General features: G+C 46.9%; 1 protein-coding gene across 7 annotated transcripts in view; it reads right to left on the bottom strand.

Annotated features, from left to right (window-relative positions):
* ARHGEF18 (Rho/Rac guanine nucleotide exchange factor 18) overlaps positions 1-19101 on the bottom strand; it is a 101015-nt gene that overhangs the window by 27489 nt on the left and 54425 nt on the right. The window contains exon 1 of one of the 7 annotated variants that reach the window (XM_061422264.1): positions 6684-8880. The exons of the other annotated variants lie outside the window; for them this stretch is intronic. The gene's annotated coding sequence lies outside the window, so the exon portion shown is untranslated. Of the gene's footprint in view, positions 1-6683; positions 8881-19101 lie in introns of those variants that run through there. 7 annotated transcript variants of the gene reach the window in all.

Raw genomic sequence — 19101 nt, 5'->3', positions numbered from 1 at the left:
ACAAGAAAAGCCTATGGATATGACTTAATAGTTACAGACCTGTTGAAAATTAATTTTCAAGGAAACCCATCAAGTGACCATCTTAATTGGACTTAAACTGTCCTTCTATAATCTAGACCCACACTGGTTTCCAGAAACACTGACTTCCAAATAAGAATTTTAAATTCTAACCAACAAGGATATACCCCCTGTTGTTATACCAACAACCATATACCCCCCTGCTGTGTAGCATGGGGACCTATATTCAATATCTTATAATAACCAATAATGGAAACGAATCTGAAAAAGAATAGATATACATGTATTGTTGTTCGGTTGCTAAACCGTGTCTGACTCTTTTGCAACCCCATGACATGACTGTAGCCCACCAGGCTCCTCTGTCCATGGGATTTCCTGGGCAAGAATACTGGAGTGGGTGGCCATTTCCTTCTCCAGGGGATCTTTCCAGCCCGGAGATCGAACCCAAGTCTCCTGCACTGGCGGGTGGATTCTTTACCACTGATCCACCTGGTATTACTGAATCATTTTGCAGTACACCTGAAACTAACACAACATTGCAAATCAACTAGACTTTAAAAATTTTTTTAATATTCTAAATGGCAGACTCCTCCTGTCACTCTATAGGAAACCAACTGGAAACATCTCTGGGAGGCAGCTGGGCCAGGGTACCACGTTCCTGCAGTTTTCTACTGCAGGCCAAGCAAGTGGATCAGACTGGCGGCATCTTTAGGCAGGACCAGACTTCCCCAGCCACCTAGCAGTTTTGGAAGCTTGGCTTCAGAACAGCTCCCCCATTTCTCCCATTTGGGTGAGGTCCTGGGTCCTCCTCCCACCACCTCCATTCTTTGTGTTTGCGAAAACTTCTCTCCCAGGCTGTGAGTGCCGCCTGTCTCTAGAGAGTTCTAGCAAGCACAGGCTGCAGGGAGAGTGTTCCAGAGACAATTAAGAAAATCTGATGCCAAGTGGAGTTTTCAGTTCACAGCTCCAGGCTTGGCGGCTGCCTGAGAACAGACTGAATCGATGCTGAGACAACTCATTGATTTCTCTGCCTTGCTTCATTGTATGTTATACAACCGAGGTGGCATAAAAAAGAAAAAGAAAAAATATAGGAGGCAAAAAAAAAACAACCCCAAAAAACAAAACCAACAGCCAAGCCCCAAATCTTAACCCCCTGCCTCAAAGGACAAGGAAAACAACTAAAAAAAAAAGGCATACTGTGGTTTAGAAGAGTAAGCCAGAAAGAACATTCTTTGTGGATCTGAAATCACCCAATTAACAAAATACACAGCCCCCTTACTCCCAATTACGTCAAACCAGCAAACACCACTATTAAAAAAAAAAAAAAAAGTGGTATTTTCTTGACTGTGTGTGCAGAAGACTTAAGCATCACAAAACAGTATAAAAGTAGAAATAACCCATGACGTCACCGTCCACAGTTAACTGGTACTGGAATGAAGATTTGCAAGTTGAGAATTAATGTTTAATACTGAGTGATTTACAGAGCCATGTTGAAAGCTCCCTCATGTATAGCAAAAGGATAATATGGTAGCAAATACCATATTTTTTGCATAAATACTGTACAGGACATGTGGGTTATACCATCAAGTGATATGCTTGCAAATCACAATCATACAAAATATTCCATATTCTCTATGGATAATTCTGGAAGTTAAACATAGAAAGGACAAATGGCCATGTCTGTGGGCATAAACATGAACTTCAACCTAAAAACTTCATGTTTTTCACAAACAAAAACTCAAAATGGACCACAGATTTAGAACCATAGAAGTATTCAGAACTAACATAGGAGAAAATCTTTAGGAACTGGGGCTGAAATGGTAAAGAGTTCTTTGCTGTGACACCAGCAGCCTGATCCACAAAAGAAAAAAAATTTTTTTAAACTGTCTTCATCATGATTAAAAATGTTTGCTTGTGGAAGATCTCTTAAAAGGATGGAAAGAGGCTTGGGAAGAAATTTGCAAACTGCCTGATGAAGGACTAGCATCTAGAATATATAACAGACTCTCAAAATCCAATCGTAAAAATACAAACAACCCATTTAGAAAAATGAGCAGAAGAGATGAAGACTGCATTTCAGCGAAGAAGATATTGAATGATGATGTAAAAAAAGCACATGAAATGATGTTCAACATCACTCAACCGTCAAATGCAAACCAAAACCACCAGGGACCATCACTACCAGGATAGTTAAAATAAAAAAACAGTGATGATGCTAATTGCTTGCGAGGATGTGGAGAAACTGGATTGCTCATACATGGCTGGTGAGAATGTAGAGAGTGCAGTCGCTCTGGGAAACAATTGGGCAGTTTGTAAAGAAAACAAAACAATTGCATTCCTAGGTATTTATCTCAGAGAATGCAAAACTTCAGTCCAGACAAACACCTATGCACCACTGTTCACTGCTTCTTTGAAGCCCAAACTAGAAACAATACATGGGTCCTTCATGGAGTAAAAGGCTAGACAAACTTCAGTCTACCCACACGACAGAATACAACACACAACAGTCAGGGTGGATCTCACGGGCATTGTACTGAGATAAAAGAGCCAACCTTGGACTTCCCTGCAGTGGACTGGAATCCACCTGCCAATGCAGGGGACGAGGATCCGATCCCTGCTCTGGGAAGATCCCACATGTCTTGGAGCAACTGAGTCTGGGTGCCACAGTTAATGAGCCTGCCCTCTGGAGTGTGCGAGCTGCAACTGCTGAAGCCCGTGCTCTGCAATAAGAGAAGCCACCGCAATGAGAAGCCCCTGCACGCCACAACTGGAGAGTAACCCCGCTTGCCACAAGTAGAGAAAGCTTCAATGCAGCAATAAAGACCCAGCACAGCCATGAATAAATGTTAGGAATATTTATATTTCTATAAATGTAAATAAAGGCATTAAAGTAAATATGCAAATAAAGTCAGACAAAAAAAAAAAAAAAAAAGAAGAAGAATTCCTGCAGGAATGTGAGCATCGGGAAACTGAGTGGGAGATATATGCAAACTCTGTACTCTCTTTTTTTGTAACTTTTTTTATAAATTGAAGACTAATCCCAAACAAATAGTTAAATGTTTTTTTTTTTAAAGTTCAGGAAGAACTGAGCCTTATTAAAAACAAAAGAATAATTTTTGAAAAGATATGTGTGTGGACACTCCGAGTTATGTTTAAAAAGGACTAGAATGAGCCAGGCCCTTCTTGGCAGAGGGAGGAGACAAGCAATTGAAAATATTTATTTAGGGATACCCATGTTCAGCAGTGGCGTTATTCACAGTGATGCTGAGGCGGGAGCAACCCAAGTGTCTATAGGTGGAGGAATGGATTAACAGATGTGGTCCATTCATAGCATTGGGATTTTATTTTAGTCTTAAAAAAAAAAGGAAGGAGATGCTGAGCCCTGCCACACTGTGGATAAGCCTTGGGGACATGATGCTCAGTGAGAGAAACCAGACACAGAAGGACACAGGGTCTGATCCCACTCACAGGTGGTCCCTGGAGGAGTCAGATCCTCAGAGACAGGAAGTGGACGGTGAGGCGGGGGCGGGGCGAGGGGCCAGGGAGTGAGTGTTTCATGGGGATGGAGTTCCAGTATTTCGAGACTCAAGTTCTGGAGATGGATGGTGGGAATGGTCACACTGTGTTGTGAAAGTACTTTCAGCCACTGAATTGTGCCCTTAAGATGGTTAAGATGACAAGTTTTTAGTGTATTTTATGACTATTAACATCCCATTAAGGGACTCAGAGTGTGTCCACACAAAAGAAATGAGACTCCTTCACTGTGGTTTCCGTCTTCATTCCGTGCAGGTGAGATGGCCCCTGGACTTCGAAGGAACAGAAACAACACACTTCGAAGATCATCAAGGCTCAAGGCAGGACTAGGCACGCGTACTTAACCTCAGCTCCTCAGGGCCAGGCACAGCACAGCCCAGGGACACAGATGGCACCAAGTGAAGTCCCTAGACTGAACGATGCTCAAGTGGGACATGGACACAGCTGGCTGAGCCTGTGTGGAGCACCTCTGGGGGAGCTGGGGAGGACAGAGATGACAGAAGGGCAAAGCCATCCTGATTGGCAAAGAGGAAGGAAGTTAATCTTACAAACTCGATGTTAATCTGTGGCAAAAAAAAAAAAAAAAAAAGCCTTCTGGGATGTGAGCATGGGACATAATGGGCTGAGAATCTTAGGTTTCCTGTTCCTTGGAACAAATCAAGACAACTCCGAGAGGTGTGCTCTGCAGCACTAGAGGAGAGTAGACAGAGAGAAGGTGCTCATGGTCGCTACAGCAAATGGCCTGCTAGTCCCTGGGCGGTTCTGGGCACAGTGGGGAGACAGAGTGGATACGGGCCCCTGGGGTATAAGTTAGGTGCTGGCTGAGTCCCTTGTGACATCCTTGTAAATTCACAGGGGGATTAAGAACCCATGAGCACAGCTTGAGGGACTTTAAAATTTACTGGGACCACACTTCCCTGCTGGTCCTGTGACTAAGACTCTGCACTTCCAATGCAGGGGACCACCCGGGTTCAATTCCTGGCCACAGAACTAAGATCCCACATGCTACAAGTAAGAGCCCGCATGCCACAACTAAAAAGGTTCCACAAGCTGCAATGAAGATCCTGTGTGCTGCAACTAAGACTCGGTACAGCCAAGTAAATAAATATTTTAAAAAGTTTACTGGGTGTCCACAAACACTCAGGCTTGGCAGTGGACTGATCTTACACAGAAAGAGGGTCTCCAGTAGAATGCCAAAGGGCTCTGTCCTTGGCCTTGACTGAGATGAGACCATAGGAGCCTTGCTTATCAAATTCACGGATGACACGCAGCAGAGAAGTTGCCCCAGATTTTGTTTGTAAATAAAGACAGAGAGATGAATTAACACAAAACTGTCTTGGAGAAATTACTATAGAGGAAATACCAAGAGATCCAGCAAAGATGGGGGGTGTGGGGCAGTTCCCACGTGCAGCAGCAGCACAGGTGAAAAACCAGGGGGGCGTTCCAGGTGCCTGCCAGCACCTCAGTAAACCACCAGCGTGGTGCACACAGGGCTGGGTCACCTTAGGTCACAGCAACGTCAGTGAGATAACCAGAGCCAGGAGGGCTAAGCCGCTGGCCGGCCAGGCCTGCCTGGGCATTTACCTTGGGCCACGGCCAAGTCCAGTGAGTTCACTGCCCCAAAGTGGCACCCAGGAAGCCACACGATTTTCTAAAAAGTACCAGAGAGGGTGGCACACAGGGGGCCCCAGGCCCCCACGAGGGCCTGGTGGGGCATGCCTGGAAGGTTGACAGACCCACCAAGGGGTCCCAGCTGTGACTGGAAAGGAAGGGGTAGAAGGTTGGGAGCGATGCTTGGAGGAAAGAAAGCGCAGGATGGTGTCCATGCAGGACAGGCCTGTGGGCGGGTATGGAAGCAGGTTCTCCTGGGGGGCTGCCCTATGCAACAGGTGACGGTAACAGGTGAGGAACTGTCGCTTTCCCATAATTATTAAACACTTAATAGCAACTGCCCAGGATTCCACAAACCACACGGAACCACCGCTCCTGTTTCAGCACATTCTTTTCCATCTTTATTTCTGTTCATTTCAATGAGGAGGTCATGCTGTCATCCACCATCAACCATTTCTGATCTGCAAAAACAACCTTTTCCCACAGCTGGACCTCACGTGGGGGCGAGCTCTTGCCAAACTCAATTTTGCATCCCGCCTTTCTGCTGAAGATGTGTCATAAACATTCTGTCAGCCTGTGAAACACACTGAGGAAAGCTTGTACTGTGGCTTTTGTACGGAAGTCTTCTGCAATGGCTGTAAAATCACTTATTGGAGACGACCACTCCTCTAATAGGCTTCCCAGGTGGCGCGGTGGTCAAGAATCCACCTGCCAGTACAGGAGATGTCATGAGAGATGTGGGTTTGATCCCTGGGTGGGGAAGATCCCTTGGAGGAGGAAATGGCAACCCACTCCAGTATTCTCCTGGAGAATTGTCCTGAAGAACTGTCCAGTATTGTCCTGGAGAATCCCATGGACAGAGGAGCCTGGTGGGCTATAGTCCATGGGGGTCGTAAGAAGTCAGACTTGACTGAGAGATTGAGCACACATGCTCCTCTAATGTTGTGTTGTAATGTTTCCTGTGGTTATAAATTAAGCTGTGATGGACACCTGCATGACACACTTCCGATCAGCAACGGATATTCTCCTGGGATAGATCCTTATTAGCAGCTGGGTAACCCTCATGGCCCATTTCCACAGTCTGTTCCCCCCATCACAATGCAGACAGTCTGGAATCTTCCTGATTGTGGGGAAAAAAAGACCCTGTGTTTTCAATGCAGGGGTTGCAGGCTCGATCCCTGGTCAGGGAGCTAAGATCCCACAAGACTTGCAGCCAAAAGAAAAACAGCTCAAAGAGCTCTACTGAGCCAAAAGCACTCTGGTGAGCTGGGGGTATGTGGCCTCCCCAATCAGGGAACTCAGACTTGACACACTTCCCAGGAGAGGCGGGGCCCCCTCTGCACACACCCTTTCTTTCCCCCATTGTCCCTGGGGCCCCTCCCTGGGCTCTTCGGGAGCCCCTGCCCCTCTGTGTAGGGCCCTCCCTCTGTACCAGTGAGACACGCCCTGGCCGTTTGGCCAAGGCTGTGACCTCCTTGAGAGGCTGCCCGCCCAGACTTGCCAGCCCCGTCCCTCCTCACCTGCTGCCTGCTCGGCTTCCCACGCACCTGGCTAGTAGTCCCCATGGCTTCAGGATGCAGTCCTGAGTCCTTGGCCTGCTTCAGACAGACTCTCTGGGATGTGGGCCCTTCCTAGGCCTCACCTCTTGCCACCATGTCCACCCTCGGAGGCCTTGGGGACCCTGGCCCAGGCACCCCTTTGCTTCGCCAGCTTTGGGGCCAGGCCAGAGTCCCTCTGGGTTGCCCTGCCCTGCTTCCCACCCTCAAGGTCTAGGCCTTTTGGTGGTTTCTTTACCCTCCCCCGCTTTCACTGCATCACTCAGGCCTCATTGAACCTTGACCCCCATGAGGGTAAGGGGTGGGTGTCACTCATCTCTGTGTGACATCACTGGCCATCTTTGGGCTCAGGGCACAGCTACACAGGCAGATCTCAGCCCTGCTGGGAAGGTCAAAGGCAGACATCCAAGGGTGAGGCCTGCAGTAGTCAGGTACAAGCCTGTCCAGCCTGTTCTTGGTTGTTTCACTTTAAAGACACGTGGTCACCTTTGCACACTTCTCCTGGGGTCTCTGTGGCTCTCTTGTTACCCTAGCTGACTTGATGAGGACAGCCTCACCCCCACACGGCCCAGAGACACCCCCACCCTTGGGACTGGGCAGACACTCTGCCCTTGCCCTTGGCCCACCTGGCTTTCCTGGCAGGTTTGATTTATTTTTGTTGTTGTTTGGTCAGTTGCTGAGTCATATCTGACTCTTTGCAAACCCAAGGACTGCAGCACACCAGGCTTCCCTGTCCTCCACTATCTCCTGGAGTTTGCTCAAATTCATGTCCATTGAGTTAGTGATGCTATCTAACCATCTCATCCTCTGTTGCCCACTTCTCCTCCTGCCCTCAATCTTTCCCAGCATCAGCGTCTTTTCCAATGAGTCAGCTCTTCCAATCAGGTGGCCAGAGTATTGGAGCTTCAGCTTCAGCATCAGTCCTTCCAATGAATATTCAGGGTTGATTTCCTTTAGGATTGACTGGTTTGATCTCCTTGCTGTCCAAGGAACTCTCAAGAGTTTTCTCCAGCTCCACTGTTCAAAGGCATCAATTCTTTGGCGCTCAGCCTTTGTTATGGGTTTATTTATTTACTTATCTATCTATCTAGGCCATGCTGTGCAGCTTGTGGCATGTGGGATCTTAGTTTCCAGATCACGGTTTGAACCCTGGCCCTCAGCATTGAATGCTCAGAGTCCTAACCACTGGCTCACCAGGGAAATTCCTCCTGGTAGGTTTTAAACCTCTGTGTCTGAAAGCAGACCAGATGGAATCCCACTACCCATTTGGAATTGGGGTGGTGGGCCAGGCCGCCTCTAGTTTGTCAGGGGAAAGAGAGGGAGGGGCTGTGGGTGGTTTTGTCTCTAGCCTTCCAAGATCAGAACCTTGTTTCCCTCGGGCTCCTCCAGCCCCAGAATTCTGAGAGATGGAGGAGGCTCTTTCTACATTGTGAGGTGACCTCTGATTAGGAAATTTTGATGGCACACTACGGAAAAACTTGGGTGCATGGGGAGAAACCACACTCTTCCACGAAAACTGTTCAAAGCTCCTTTTCCTTCTAGGACATCTGGGAGTTAGGGATGCTTTGTGGCGTAAAACATACTCTAACTGGAAACATTCACGTGAGACCTTTATTCTGGCAGAAGTGGGCCAGTCTGTCCCCATTATCCCTCAAGTAGTTTAGCATCATTTCCTCACAGGGACATGATGTGTAGAAAAATATTACTCTGACATTGCTGGGAAAAAAAGAGGCTGGGGTAGGGCAGTCAGGCACAGCTAGATTTTAGTACCCAGTCAGTAGATGTTAATTATGTTAATTAAGCAGCTGGTGTACTGCCTACAGTCAGTTCTTAACATTCTTAATAAACCTTAACTTGAAAGTTTTTTCTGGCAGGGGCGGGGGGGGGGGGAACACTGGCTTAATTATTCCACCAATAAATAAGGTACATCTCTAAATTAATATCTAATGTCAAGATGGAATTTCTCTAAATTATTCTTGTTTTGTAAAGATAAGAGCTACCTAAAGCAAACTGCTATTCGTGAGTCATCTTAAAGAAAAAAAAAAAAAGAACAAAGCAGAACATTCTTGGGCTTAAATCCAGGCAGCTGCATATTATGCTCCTGGAGAAAAATGCAGTCCAAACTCCTTACCTGCACAGATTGCTGGCTGAAAAGAAATGGTCCTCAGGAAACTCAGGTAAGGGCTCATGCAAAAATGTCACCTCTGTCACTGTTATCTGGATTTGATCCCTCAATTATAGTAGAGGAATGAACTTAAAAAAAAAAAAATTTTTTTTTAAAGATAAAATTAAAAACCAGCCAATACTCTTGTCATCATTCACAAATGACTCTGCCCCAATATCTGTTTGCCTGGGTGGTACGCTGACAGCTGTCATCACAGTGAATATACCCCAGAAGGTAAAGAATCCGCCTGCCACTGCAGGAGCCACAGGCTCGATCCCTGGGTTGGGAAGATCCCCTGGAGAGGGGAATGGCAACCCATTCCAGTATTCTTGCCTGGAGAATCCCATGGACAGAGGAGCCTGCTGGGCTATAGTCCATGGGGTTGCAAGAGTCGAACATGACTGAGCACAGCACAGGGCATGGTCTTTGTATCGTTTTAATCATTTCCCTGTAGTCAGATGTCAGAGCCATGTATTTCAATAACATACGCAAGCGTCAAGGGGACAGAATTGCAAAGGCAGAGATTAGAAAACGCTTTATGATTTCAGATCTGTGTCAGTAAACTGCTTCTCCAAATAAATGTACCGACGAGAACAACACTGCAGGAAAATAGGAAAACGGGAGTAAGGAAAGATAACCCTGGGAGGGGACACAACAGACTGACAGCTAGCCGCAGTTGCAAGGGATTGTGGGTATTTCCCCTCATTTTTCTGTTTTCCAAATTCCCTGTGATGGCCATATGACCTTTATAGTTAAAAAAAAAAAGAAAAGGTTAATATTAGGAGGAAGCTGGGTGCAGGGTATGTGGGAAATCTGCACAATCTTATTATTATTATTTTTTTTTGCTGAAGCTGTGAGGTTTATGGGATCCTAGTTCCACCACCAAGGATTGAACCCAGGAGCTGGTGGTGAAAGTGCTGAGGCCCAGCTACTGCACCGCCAGGGAATTTCTACATGATCCTTTTTTTTTTTTTTAGATTTTCTTCAAAGATCTAAAATTATTTCAAACGATTTAGCATTTGGATGGCTGGAGGCTTCTTTAAATTTCTGATTAAAAGGAAATTAGAGAGGAGAGTCTCTACCATAGGTTTGGTTTCAAGCAGGAAACCTGACAAATTTCCATTAATGGAAAGGCTGTTGGATCTATACCAAATGGCAGGCAAATAAAAGTGCATTTATCTACTTTAAATATTGAAGGTCTATGACTTTTAAAAAGAAGTGCTGGGGCTTCCCTAGTGGACCAGTGGTTAAGACTCCACGCTTCCACTGCAGGGGGCTCGGGGTATGAAGAAGAGAAACAAGGAGAAACAAAGTGGGCAGAGCGGGGAGGGGACACTGTCATGGGCCTTTAGAGGTGCCTCGGGTTTATACTTTTTCCTTGAAACTGAAGCTACAGAAAAGTTTATGCATGAGGGTCCTAGATCAGATTTGCCTCTGGAAGTGGCTGATGCAACCAGGGAGCAGTAATGGAAGGAGCCAGGGGTGGAGAGTGCCAGGACTGCTGACACGGGGGATGGGCAGGGGCAGACTCAGGGCAGGGAGAGGGGAGAGGTGGTGACTTTGACCTAGGATGGGAGTCGCCCAAGCTGCTTGGGAGGTCTCAGGTGACAGCTAGATGCAGGAATGGGGCCCTCAAGAGACAGTCCAGAAGAGGGATGGAGACTTGGGCAGACGACAGTACCTGAAGCCAAGGAGTGGACGAGACTCCAGAGCTGGAGAGACTGCTTTGCAGAGCTGCCTGGGGACTGGATGGGGCAAGACATGGCAACGATGGCCCTCAGGGTCCCTGGCTGCTGCATGTAGTGCAGAACAGCGGGCAAAGGGAGTTCATCTCAGAAGCACTGCTTCATCAACTGAAATCCATAGGCTGTTTTCTCACAGGCTGTCATTCAGTCCTCGTTCTCCATCCTGTATTTCCCTAGCTGCTAATTTAGACCAATGGTTCTCATCCTGGGGTAATTTGGCATTTGGGGGACATTTGGCAGCATCTGAAAACAGTCGAGATCATCATCGGGGGTCGGGGGTGCTCCTGACATCCTAGGTCACTACTAAGGATACTGCTCGGCACCCCAACCACAGAGAACCATCCGGCCCCAAATGTCCACAGTGCCCAGGGTGGGAAAGGCCACATGAGACCCAGACATGGAAACTGAAACATTCCTTGCCCTGAAGCCCACCTTGCTGGCTTTAGTCACTGAGACCTGGGGGCTCTGATGACACAGAGATGGGGGCCACCCTAAAGCTTTGATAAGCAAACCTTCCACATCTGTGTCTTTCTAAATTACATGGTAAATGACTGGTCAGGACAGAGCAGAGGATGGAACCCAGGAGCGGTCTCCATCTAATTAACTCACCAAATGTGAGCACATGTGCTCAGTCACTCAGTTGTGTCCGACTCTTTGACCCCATGGACTGCAGCCACCAGGCTCCTCTATCCATGGGATTCTCCAGACAAGAATAATGCAGTGGGTTGCCATTTCCTTCTCCAGGGGAATTAACTTCCTAATTAATGCCCTTTGGGAACTTTCACCCAACTTATTATAAGCCTGGCTAAAGGGTGATTAGCTCAGAATCATCTTAACGTCTCCGTGTACTTCCTTCTACCCCAAGAATGTTGTCTAGAAGCAGATCTGACCTTCCCATCGCCCGGTGTTCCACCCAACTTTCCTGGTCGACTGACCAGACCGTCACCTGCCAGAGGAGGAAATAAGGCTGCTGTGACACCATTTCTTCCCAGGGATGCATGCTGGCTTTAGGGCTTACAACCGCAGCTTTGATGACCCACTCTTCTGGGTGACGGAGGCATGATGGCGGGTCGGCTGTCTCTAGTTGGGGGATGGCCCTGGCCAATCCTTCTGCTTCCTCCCCAGGCCTGAGACCACACTTGCCAGATGCCAGATGCTTCTGCTGGGATGCCCAGAAATGTCAGAGGTCATGGGTATCTGAGACTTGCTTTTAAGTTCTTACAACTCTCTGGTGTCAGGCCCAACTAGCGTAGAGAAGCCTTACGATCCAACAATGAAAAACCAAACGACTGATTCAAAAACGGGCAAAGGGTGTGAATACATATTTCTCCAAAGAACATACAGAAATGGTGCAACTAAAAGACTCCGCATGCTATAACTAAAATCCTGCATGCCACAGGTAAAAGAGCCTGCATGCTGCAACCAAGACCCAGCGCAGCCAAATAAATACATACTTAAAAAAAAAAAAGATATCGAGAAGTAGCCAATAAGCCTGTGAAAAGCAGTTCAACATCCCTATTGTTAGGAAAATGCAAATCAAAACCACGATGAAATGCCACTTCACACCCACTAGCATGGGATGATGTAAAATGACAAGGGTAGGGGAGGATGCAGAGAAACTGGAATCCTCCTACGTTGCTGGTGGAAATGTAAAACGGTGCGGCTGCTTTGGGAAAGTTTGGCAGTTCCTCAAGAAGTCAAACGAATTACCATGCGGTCCAACAATTCCACTTCTGGGTATGGACCCAAGAGAACTGACAGCAGGGACTCCAACAGGTATCTGCACACCCGTGTGCATAGCATCGTGATTCACAACAGCCAGGAGGTGGAAGCAACCCAAGGGTCCGTGAACAGATAAATGGATAAACAAAATGAGATATATCCATAAGATGGAACAGTACCCAGCCTTAAAAACGAAGGAAATTCTCATGCCTGTTACAAGCTGGATGAGCCCCGGGGACATCATGCTCTGTGAAACAAGCCAGTCACAAAAGGACAAATACTGCATGATTTTACATATACGAGGGGCTGAGTGTAGGCAGATTCTCAGAGACACAAAGCAGAGTGGTGGGTAACACAGGCTGGGGAGCCAGTGTTTCATGGGGACAGGGTCTGGGAAGATAAGAAAGTCCAGGAGATAGATGGTGGGGATGGTGGTGTAGCGATGTGAATCTACACTTAAAACCAGTTAGAATGTTTCCTAAGAAAAAAAAAGGCACGACTAGAGCTAGAGGGGCCTTGTCCTTCAGAGTGAGGCTGCAGCTCGGCCATCGTGGATTTCAGCTTCCTCCCACAAACCTGACATCCTGGGCGTCTTTCCTCTCTACTGACAGCTATGTTCCATGATGGACAGGGCCCTGAGAGCTTCCTCAAGAAACTGATTCCGACACCCAGGGAATTGCTCAGGGCTCTAAAAGTGGCCCAGAAGGTCCCTGCTGCCCACTTTTAGTGGTCGCTTCTCAGAGCTCCCTTACCATTTGACAAGGGTGGTTCAGGGAAATAAGGAAACAAAACTGCTATGTTTAGTGTTTTTGAGTCATTCTGATGAACAAGTTTACCCACTGCATGGAGGGGAAGGGGAGGCAGTGGGTAGGGAGGGGGAGGAAGGGTGTCTCTGGAACTTTTTACCAAGAGTAAACTAGTAACTACCATGTGATCCAGCAATCCCACTCCTGGGTACATATCAGGAGAAAAGTTTAATTTGAAAAGACACAATGCAGCCTTATGTTCATAGCAGCACTATTTATAACAGACAAGACATGGAAGCAACCCAAGTCATCAACAGGTGACTGGCTTAAGAAGATGTACACACCCACCCACCCACCCACACAATGAAATATTACTCAGCCATAAAAAAGAACGAAATAATGCCATTTAGAGCAACACGGATGGCCCTAGAGATGATCATACTAAGTGAAGAAAGTCAAACAGAGAGAAACAAACATCATGGGACATCACTTATATCTGGAATCTTAAAAAATGATACAAATGACCTTATTCACAAAACAGAAACAGACTCACAGACATAGAAAACAAACATGGTTACCAAAAGGGAGAGTGCCAGGTAGGAGAGATGAATTAGGAGTTTGGGATTAACACATACACACTGCTGCTGCTAAGTTGCTTCAGTAGTGTCCGACTCTGTGCAACCCCATAGACGGCAGCCCAGTAGGCTCCTCTGTCCCTGGGATTCTCCAGGCAAGAATACTGGAGTGGGTTGCCATTTCCCTCTCCAGTGCATGAAAGTGAAAAGTGAAAGTGAAGTCGCTCAGTTGTGCCCAACTCCTAGTGACCCCACGGACTGCAGCCTATCAGGCTCCTCCGTCCATGGGATTTTCCAGGCAAGAGTACTCAATAAGGATCTACTATATAGCACAGGGAACTATACTCGATATCTTGTAATAACTCATAATAGAAAAGAATCTGAAAAAGAACACACACGCACACACACACACACATAACTGAATCACTTTGCTCTAAACTAACATGATATTGTAACATGATATTGTAAATGAACTATTGTAAATGAACACTTCAACTAAAAAATATTCTATAGTGCTAAAAAAAAAAGAGTAAACTACTAAGAATCACTCCTAAATGATAACACCGACCACCAGGGCGAACAGCCTTCCGACATGAGGATGAAAGGGCAAATCGGGTCGGGAGGACAAAGGTGTGATCGTGATGCTTCGATACGAACATGGCTGGGAAGGACGGGAGGAGGACGCCCCTGCACAGCTCAGGCATGTCCCAGAGCTTATCCGCTTCCCTTCGCTCCATTTCCCACCACTTTCTGGTATTAGGCAAAGAGGCACCTTCAGCCTCATTCACAAGGAATTCAGACCTTAAAAAAAGCATGCACTTTGTGGATAAGTTATTTCATCCCTCTGAGGGCAAGGCCAGAGGCAGGACTGTAGGGGCCCCAGCAAAACCATTCCACCCGCTGAGGCCCCGCTAGCAAGTCGGCAGGCTTTCCTCATTGGCATGTTGTAAACAATTATGCAAATTCAACTGACTGTCCAGAAATCAGAATGACGTGATAAAAACATTTTAATGAAAACAAAGTGATTTTGAAAAGATTAATTCAGGTGTAGCTACGACGCATCTGAAATCTTGCAGAAAACCCCAACTGGCCTGATTATGTAATAGTATTATTTTTCAAACCTTCAATGCGGGAAATAAAGAGCAGACGTCAGCAGACGTGGCTGTGAGGAGGGCAGGGGAAATCAAACACTTGACGCAGGTCAGTGGGTTTCTCTTTCAGTAGATAAAAACCATTCTGTTCAAGGAGGAAGGCAGGAAAGAAAAACACAAACCTACAACGCTAAAAGGAAAAACAAAACTGAACCTTGCTTGCAATGGCCTGGGAAATTATTCAAGGGCACTGCACGTCTGTGAAGAGAACTGAAATGGTGTCAGAGGTTGGGGAGGCTTAGCAAGAAGACCTTTCATGGGGAGTTCCCAGTGCACACACACCTGCCAGGGACTCCTGTCCCCTCTGTAGGTGTGTCCCTCACCGTATTTACAGGATCAGAATCATGGGCCTAGAAAGAGAACAGGAAAAATCAGGAGTCTGTTGTAAAATCAGGTGGTGGCAGACTCTGGCCCTTGGGCCAGCGACCGGTTTTAGTCAATAAAGTTTTATCGGCACCCAGGCCACACCCACTTGTTGTCTGGGACTGCTTTAGCAGGTAGGGCAGCTGTGACCAAGGCTCTGTGGCCTGCAGAGGCTGTATTTACTCCTGGGCTTTTTAAAGAAAAAGAATGCTGAGCCCTGGTCTACTGTATCTAATTGGTTTGTTTTGGAAAGGAGGGCCTATTCCCTGCAATCAACATGCACCCAGAAGGGCTCATGTGATACTCCCCTTTTTAATTCCTGACACACACAGGGAATGGAATAAAGGAAGCAGGGAAGTGGTTTAGCTGTGTGGAGTCATTACTGAATTCCAGAGCCCTGAAACGGCTCATGTTGGTAGCAAACAGGTATGAGGGGTGGGTTTCTGACCATCTCAAGATCCCCACTGTCCTGAGAATGCTGGTTCTAACTGGCTCCTACATTTGGAAAATTCCAGAACCTTGCAAAACCTTCATTAGTATTCCTTTTAGTACTGCAACGCTGTGAGCTTGAATACATTTTAATATATCTCATGTCTCAAGGTCAGGGAGAAAACACTTTTCATGTGCTTATGTAAGCTAGGTGGAGGGCTGGGCAGACAGAACTTTTTTTCCCTCTCTAAGGCAACAAGACTTTTGTATTTAAGAGGGTGGTATCTGAACACATGGAGAAGGAGCAGATTATGCAGAGGACAGGCAAATAGCCAAACATTTTGACCCACTGTAATGTATTAGGCACCAATTTATACTTTACAGCAAATTATACCCACAGAGGATTCAGATTTAGACGCTTCCCAAGCAAGGAACTAGTTCTCCTTAAGGTCAATCTCTTTCCTCTCCTCACTTAAACTGGGCTCCTGAGAGCGAGCTCGAGTCCAACCCTTAATTTTAAAATACCTGGAAGTTACGATGTGTTCTAAAGAATGTACGGATTAAGTACTAGCAACTCCTGTAAGCCTGTTCTCATTTACAAGTCACTGGAAATACAGAGCTCCTGCGGTGGGTGGCATAAAATCCCCCCCAGTTTCATGTCCACCCGGAACCCCAGAAGGTGGCCTTATTTGGACATGGGGTCTCTGCAGATATAATCAAGTCAAGGATCTCAAGATGAGATCATCCCGGATTTAGGGTGGGCCCGAGATCCAAATGATGGTGTCTTTATAAGGGAAAGAAGAGGGATATTTGGACGCGGAGAGACACACAGATATGGAGACAGGCACCAGAGGAGGAGGCCACGTGAAGACGGAGGCGGAAGAAAGGATTAACAAGGCCCTATTGCACAGCACGGGGAACTACATTCAATAGCTGGGGACAAACCATTAGGGAAAAGAAAGTGGAAAAGAATATATAGGGACTTCCCTGGTGGTCCAGTGGCTAAGACTCCACACTCCCAACGCAGGCGGCCTGGGTCTGGTCCCTGGTTTGCGAACTAGATCCTGCATGCTGCAACAGTTCGCATGCCTCAACTAAGACCCAGTGCGGCCAAAATAAATACTTATTTAAAACAAAACAAAACACAGCTAGATCCAGGTGACAACGTGGATGAAGCCTGAAAACGTTACATTAAGTAAAATAAATCAGATGCAAAAGGCTGCCTGTTGTGATTTCATTGACAGGAAATGTCCAGAATAGGCAAGTACATAGAGATGGGAAGTAGATTTGTGCCTGGGGATGGGGAAAAGGGGAGTGATGGCTAATGGGTACGAGATTTCCATTGTGGATGATGAGAATGTTCTGGAATTAAGACAGTGGGTATGATTGCACAACACTGTGACTATATTACAAACCACTGACTCATACGTTTTAAAAGGGTGAATATTATGGTATATGAATTTTCCAGGCAAGAATACTGGAGGAGGAACCATTCCCTTCTCCAGGGGCTCTTCCCAACCCAGGGACTGAACCTAGGTCTCCCTCATCGGGGGCAGATTCTTTACTGTCTGAGCCTCGAGGGAAGCCCCATGAATTATAATACCCCAATTAAAAAAAGGAGCAGCAGAATGGTTGAGCCTGTGAATGGCAGAGCTCACCCCAGTAGGTGGGGAAGTCTTCCCCTTTGATTGAAGCTCTGGGAACATTCTAGAAGAAGGAAAAACACCCCAAGGAAGGTTTTAGCTTCCTGATCATCAGCGGGGCTGGGGTGGAAGGGGGAACCTGGTGACAGATTTGGAAGCACTGATTTACCAGGTGGGACTTAAAATAACTGTTCCTTGGATTTCTGGAGGAGACCACTGTGGTTGCACTTCATTTAAGGAAAAAACTATCCATTTATTCATTTTGAAAGACGTGATTCTTTAAAGTTAAAAACAAAAAGAGCAAAGTTGCATTCACTGTTGCAATTCTAGGACCTGGTTCACAGCAGGTACCGGATAATAAATAATCTGCTGAATGAATGAATGACCGAGTGAGCGAATGAACAAACACACCCAGACGCTGTGGGAGCGCTCCACTAGCAATAACAGCCCTAGGAAGCAAGGAGTGGTATGTTTGTAATGCGATGGACAGGAAACCAAGGATTAGAGAGTTCAGGTAGCCTCCCCAACAGGACAGAAGCAGACCCGAGTGCCCTGCTGTCATCTTTGTGTCCAGGTGCTCATGGTCCTGTGTGCAGAGAAGGGGCCTTGAGGCAGGCCAGCAAAGGAGGACTGACAGTGGCCTCCTGACAAAGGCCTGCAGTGAGAAGGGAAAGTGAGGCAGGGCAGGGCTGTGAGCCAGGGGCTCCCGAGTCAGACAAGAGGAAAACCAGGTGTGCTGTGCGCTCAGTCACTTTAGTTTTGTCTGACTCTTTGCAATCCCACGGACTGTAGCCCGCCAGGCTCCTCTGCCCATGGGATTCTCCAGGCAACAATACTGGAGTAGGTTGCCCTGTCCTCCTCCAAGGGACCTTCCTGACTCAGGGATCGAACTCGCGTCTCCTGCATTGGCAGGTGGATTCTTTACTGCTGAGCCGCATGGGAAACCAGGTGTGCAATTTTACTATTTTGTTTGTGTCAATCTACCACAAACAATGGCTGAGAACAACACAAATATATTCTCTTTTGGTTCTGGAGGTCTGAAGTCTGAAACAGCAGGGTTGCGATCCTTCCAGAGGCTCCAGGGTAGAATGTTTCCTGACCTCTTTCAGCTTCTAGAGGCTGCCTGCTTCCCGTGGTTCGTGGCCCCTTCCTCCATCTTCAAAGCCAGCATCTTCTTTTGAAAAATTTTTTATACATGTTTATTTATTTATTTTTGGCTACACGGGTGTTCACTGCTGTGCACAGGCTTTCTCCATTTGCAGTGAGTTGGGGCTACTCTCTAGTTGGGGTATGCGGGCTTCTCACTGTGGTGGTTCCTTTTGTTGCAGAGCATAGGCTCTAGAGCTCTGAGGCTTAGTTGCATTGAAGCATGTGGAATCTTCCTGGACCAGGGACTGAACCCATGATCCCTGAATCAGCAGGCAGATTCTTAACTACTGGACCACAGGGAAGTCCTAAAGCTAGCATCTTCTAACCTGTCTCTGACCTCTGCTTTGGTCATAGCATCACCTTCTCTGACCCAGACCCTCCCGCCTCCCTTGCATAAAGACCCTAGTGACGACACTGGAGCCATCTAGATAACCAAGGATTATCTCCCCACCTCCAGATCCTTAACTAACTCACACCTGCAAAATTCCTTTTGGCCACGGTAGGTCATCTATTCAAAGTTCTTGGGGGTTAGGACATGGGCATCTTTGGGCCATATTTCCACAGGATCAATGGGGTGGGAGAGGTCCGCTATAGTTCCAGAACAGAAAAGAGATGTAGATGTCTCCTTGATCTCCAGAACCACAACTCTCCATGAATAACACCTTGGTGTGTGTGTGTGTTAGCTGATGCCTGCT

Source organism: Bos javanicus, chromosome 7 (genome assembly GCF_032452875.1).
Source record: "Bos javanicus breed banteng chromosome 7, ARS-OSU_banteng_1.0, whole genome shotgun sequence".
Classification (NCBI taxonomy): Eukaryota; Metazoa; Chordata; class Mammalia; order Artiodactyla; family Bovidae; genus Bos; species Bos javanicus.
The sequence above is the reverse complement of the archived record's forward strand: the minus strand, read 5'-3'. Positions and strand labels throughout refer to the sequence as shown.